At 29.3% G+C, this 5,870-nt stretch overlaps 1 long non-coding RNA gene across 1 annotated transcript; it reads left to right on the top strand.

Moving 5' to 3' along the window:
- Positions 1 to 1,635: 1,635 nt before the first annotated feature.
- Positions 1,636 to 5,436, top strand: LOC149890607 (uncharacterized). Its single transcript, XR_016450936.1, has 2 exons — positions 1,636 to 1,884; positions 3,156 to 5,436. It is a non-coding gene; the product is annotated as an uncharacterized LOC149890607 (long non-coding RNA).
- Positions 5,437 to 5,870: the final 434 nt, after the last annotated feature.

Below are 5,870 nucleotides of genomic sequence, written 5' to 3'. Positions count from 1 at the left end.
GATGGTTTCTTTTTTTTAGTCAAGTATTTAAGTTTTACTTGAGAGTAATTACATTTTTCTTAAATTGAGATTTTAATATGAATGAATTAAACCTACGTTAACTATGCTTTTAGCAACATGGTTGTGTCGAAAAGACACTTGATTGATTTGTTCAGCAAAATTAAGCTGTATGTTTGGTGAACAATGTTAAAAATTTAACAGAGTAGTTGAGGAGATAGGAACTCCTTACAATACTGTAGGAAATATATGGCTATAGGAACCACATCTGATATTACCGGACAAGGACGCAAAAGAAAGGGAGTCAATCAAAACGTTTCCAGGTAAAGAGAAACTTGAATCTACTAAAAGTTCGGCTGAAAAGGTCAAAGATTCCTTTAAAAAAAGATACAATTACCCCTCAAATGGTCAAAAATCAATTAGAGAAAAGGATTTAATAATGAAGAGTCCGAATTTAACTCGCTTTGATCACTGAGAAATCTGTTCTTCAACTTGTTTTCGCTCAAATTTACCCTTTTTTTTTGTCTGACTGCATTAAAGTAAGCTTCAAGATCCTTAACAACGGTTAAAGTTATATTCTTCGATATTCTTCGATATTCTTTAAAACATTTTTATAACAAACCGTAAGAGCCGTCAGTTGTTTCAGGAAAATCTCTCGTATAATGTTCACTTCCAATTAAAAAAGAAGCAAACATAAATACATAAAACCATGAGTCAAGATGGCTTCTGTTAAAGAGTTCTTATTCACTATAAAAATCACCTTGGTAGTAGGTAAAAAAAATATATATAAAAATCTATAAAAATAAAAAGAACTAAAGTTTAAAATCTTTTTTTTTTTTTTTTTGAGCAAAAAAAAGCCTCATCAGAAAAAATTTTTTTTATCGAAAAGTTTTTAAATTTCCTTATTGGTTTCACGGACGTAAAAGAGATGAGCATGCAACAATATTGTTTTTTTTTTTGCGAACCATGCTCGTTGCGCATTGTGACAAATCTTTTGTTTTAAACAATAGAAGTTAAATTATATTGAAGTCTGTCGAATTCGTCGAAAATATTTGGTCTCTTCTAACCAGTCATATCAACTTCCTTTTAGTTATTAAAGGTAACAACAATAGAACCAAGTCTTAAGCTTAATTTTAAATAGCTAGACATTCTTAAAATTTTAAGAAATAACGCAGATGGATGATATAGAAATTTAAATAATCTACTTAACTACTTTAGTACATGTATAACTAGAGATATAATAAATAGTAACATAGAAATTTAAATAATCTACTTAACTAGTTTAGTACATGTATAACTAGAGATATAATAAATAGTTCAAAATTTCAACTACTTTTGTAGTTACCTAGAGCACAATGGTTTCCAGGGAACAACTCCATCGATTATATTGCTGTAGACTTCCAGTTGATGAATATTATAGAATTTTTTTTTTTTTTTATGTTTAATAACAGAAATATTTACAGTTAAGGATAAATAACGCATACATAAATTAAACGTTAATTATAAGTACAGTGAAAATTCACTGTACCTAAGGATGCGTTTTTTGATAGGTACAGTGAAAATCTATTTTTAGAATATTTTTGAAAATTTACTTTCATTTTGCTAAGTGCGCATGCTTAAAACAACGAGTTTATTTTAGAATAAAGTTTTTGTAGAAAGAAAGGTTAAGAGTTTTAATAAGAGTTAAAACGACTAAAAAATGGAGGATATTTTCATAAAGAATTATAAAGATTTTGATGAAGCAGAAAAGTCTGTTAATGAATATTGTAGACTAAATTTTCACCCCGTTAAAATTGATTCAAAAGAAAAAGTTGAACATAACAATAAAAAAGTAAAGGAAGGTTCCCAGATTTGTTGTATTCCTCTTGATGTTATATATGGTTGTAGGTGAGCCCAATATAATAATAATAAAAAATAATTATAGTATTGACAACACCAGTAATAATAAGGTAAGCTGTGACGATTACTGTGACAGTACTGTATTGTAGTACACTCGAGTGTACTGCAATACAGTACTGTCACAGTAATCGTCACAGATTACCTTATTATTACTGGTGTTATCAATACTATTGTATTTATATATATTTTATTTATATATATGAGTGTACACTCATTTGTATATATATATATATATATATATATATATATATATATATATATATATATATATATATATATATATATATATATATATATATATACTGCAGTACAGTACTGTATATACAATAGTGTATACTGTATATAATATGACAGTATACACTATTGTATATGTGTATACTATACATAGTCTATGTACATAGACTATGTATAGTACACACATATACAATAGTGTATATATGTTGATGTTTTTGCTTTAGGTATTTCTTAGTATCTTCGCTAAGCATACCTACTGATGTTTTATTTATTTGAAATCGTACTGGGCTTACATCCAAATGTTTAGATAGTTTCACATTAGATTCACTACTTGGGTTTAAAAAATTCTCATGAATAACAATCTCTTCTGGGATATAGTCCTGATCAAAATCATCTAAATCTTGGTTATGTTCTGGTAGATTAGGAGTGCCTTTGTTGTAATTTCGCACTTCGTTTAAATGAGAATGACACATAACAGTGCCAATGGGAAGATTTATTTTATACATTTTAAATACTGTTGTTAACAAGGTTACGGGAACTGAGCGTGTAGTTGGTGCTTTTGTTTGTTTTGATTAGGATGCCCACACTTTTTAGATGGTTTCCACTCGATACCATTGATGAACTTGTGATATGCACATAATTTTTCACTTTTATTTAAACTTCTCATAAGCCTATTTTCGATAAGATTTAGCTCATTCCATTCATGGTTTGTTGCATTCAGTTTTAAATTTGTAAAGTGCTTTGACACACTCTATCCAGTTACATTATGGTATCGCTTATAAGAATTACAGTTTTTAAGTTTGTTGTGTAAAGTGATTTCTTAACTGTGCAGCTAACTTAGTTGTTTTTGATTTTATACCTTTTCATAAAGTCAATCAACGTGAAGTTTATGTTGGAGATTTCTTGTTAGTTTTTATTTATTGGAAAACTCATGATAATATACCTCATGGAAATAAGTAATGTGTAACTATTAGTTTTATCAATGTTGTAAAGATTTCTAAAATCAACTATTTTCTTTAATTTAGTTACGAATTAGCCTGGCATAGATAAAAGTTGCATTTTTATCATTACGAAGTACAAGGCTTAAAGTTTGTTATATCTTTATTATTCCCAATATTCAACATTACATTATGTTAAAAATATTGGAAACCATAAAGATCTATGAATTGAAAACTACAAACTGATTTCTAAAACGGAAGTTATAATATCTTCAATGTATGTTGTTTACTTAAAACTACACAATGTTATTCAACAACCCCAACAACGATTGCTACATCAGCAACTGCAGTATCAAACAAAGCAGGTAATTTGATTTGTAGTTTTTATAAGTGGTGACTTCTCCTTTTTTGTATACATTTTTAACTCTTTAAAACCTTATTTTGCAACACTTTATGTCCTCTGTAATGAGGATTTATCATTTTAGAAAGCATTAATGGAACTATAGCTGTTTTTGTGGTAGCTATTTATTAGGGGTGTACCGGATATGATATCCGGATAATCCCGTATCAGGAATCATAGTATAACCGGATATGCAACATATATAGCCATCGAATATCTAGATATAGCCAGATATGTAATATTTTAGATAATCGTTAATCCCACCTGTGTACATACTTTTATAACAATTAGGAATTAACTGTTTTGAGTAATATTAGTAACAAAAGTAAAAATTAGGTAATATAATGAAATAATATAGTAATTGCGCAAATTTAACTTTTGAATGAGTGAACTCTTGATTACACAGGTCGGCAAAAATCATAAAATTATACAAATTTAATTAATTTTAAGTCATAAAATATTTTATTTACATTATATACAACTATAAATCTTTATAAAATCTGTTTTTTTTTTAGTTTCGAAGCTTTGTTAAGTGCTTTTTCTCTTGTGGGACTTTACATTTTTCTTATGCAGCATCCATTAGTAGTTGCCCATCATATTTGTATCAAATAGACCTTGATACCTTCTCTCCATTTCTTTGATATCATGGTGAAACCTCCCAGCTTGCTCTTCACTTACTGCACCAAGATTTTCCAGGATATAATCCAAATAGGAGTTCAAAAAATGGAGTTTTATACTCATTGAGCATCCCAAATTTTTTTAAATTGCACAACATATTTTCTACTATATTTTTAAAGTCCAAGTCCTTCTGATTCCCTGTAAACTTCGTAACTACATCTTTAAAAGAATTCCATGCTGACCTCTCAATATAGTTCGTCATGTTTTTGAAGTTGTTATCTTCCATTAGCCTATGAATGTACTGACCAACAATAACTCTCGAATAACTTACAAATGAACCAACAAAAACTCTCTCCTTCAGCTTTGCTTCAGACATACCAGGAAATTTGCTTGAAAGGTGTTTTAATGTCTTACCATCTTCACAAACTGCTTCATCATGCCAAGTTTGATATGGAGCGGTGGTAGAAGAACCTTTTTAGGATCAACCAAAAATTCAAAGTGCACGTTTTTCTCTCCAACATTCAATGTTCTTTTTGGCCACACTTTCTGGTTCCAATGTTTAGCTTTATCACGGCTATCATATTCACACAAAAAATAAGGAAATTTTGTGTAACCACCTTGCTGTCCAAGTATCATAGAAAATAATTTAAGATCCCCAGAAACTATCCACTCGAATTCTCTGTACATTTACTTATCCAAAATCTTTATGATGCTTATCCAAGATTTATACGAGGAAGTCAAATATCTGGTGCTATGTGGTATTATTGGAAGTAATCATTGTGTTGTTATTGTTGTGATGTTTTTAAGTTGATGGACAGCTTGACTTACCTTCCCGCTGGTGTCTATTGTTAAAAACGACTATTATTTAGTTTCATTACTGCAACTCACAGCCTCTAATTAATCACTAAAAGTCAAGATAAAAGATTTTGCTATAGTATTTGGTTTAAAGTTGAATTTTATTTTTATTTTTAAGTGTTGCCAATAGGTTTGCTCTTTCAATCAGATTTTATAGTTTACTTTTCAACAAATACTTTGAAACCATTGCAAAGTTTATTTAACAATGTCTCAGACATTGTCTGTTATTTGTTTATGGGTACGCTTAATAAGTGCGAACTGGTCTAAATCTGAAGCAGTTGCAAAACCTATCATTACTGCAAACTAGCATAAGTGCGCCATAAGAATTTGCAGAAATCGGCACAAGTGCGAACTGGTATAAGTGCGATGCAGTTGCACTGTCTGACATAAGTGCAAATGGCTTAAGTGCGCCAAAAATAATTGCAAACATTGCCACAAGTGTGCATCATCATTATTGTGAACATCAAAATTTTATTAAAAAGTATTTAATGGACTCCTGCAACAAAACTAATATATATATATATATATATATATATATATATATATATATATATACGGTAAAAAAATATCCCCGACAATTCATTTACAAAAATATATTCCTTAATTAGTTCCATTCTATTAACAACTCCCTCTCTGGGTTCATTAATATGTACCTTTGTTATAAAGTTTTATTAATAAATTATTTCTTGGGTTTCTGTTTTTTGGTTTTTCACGGGAGTGAATTTTTATGTTACTTAGCTTCGATGAGCATTACGCCCTTAACTTTCAAAATAGCAACACTTTTAATATTATTTTTATAAATCTCCATGTTAATTTTCACTGTACGTAACACCAAACTTTTCTGATAAATACCGTGAACTTTCACTGTACAGTGAGTTTTCACTGTATCTATCAAAAATGCTTCGTTAGGCACAGTGAATTTTCACTGT

Source organism: Hydra viridissima, unplaced genomic scaffold (genome assembly GCF_058129835.1).
Source record: "Hydra viridissima isolate aposymbiotic clone 2 unplaced genomic scaffold, HvirCarnegie_v1 scaffold_3, whole genome shotgun sequence".
NCBI lineage: Eukaryota > Metazoa > Cnidaria > Hydrozoa > Anthoathecata > Hydridae > Hydra > Hydra viridissima.
The sequence above is the reverse complement of the archived record's forward strand: the minus strand, read 5'-3'. Positions and strand labels throughout refer to the sequence as shown.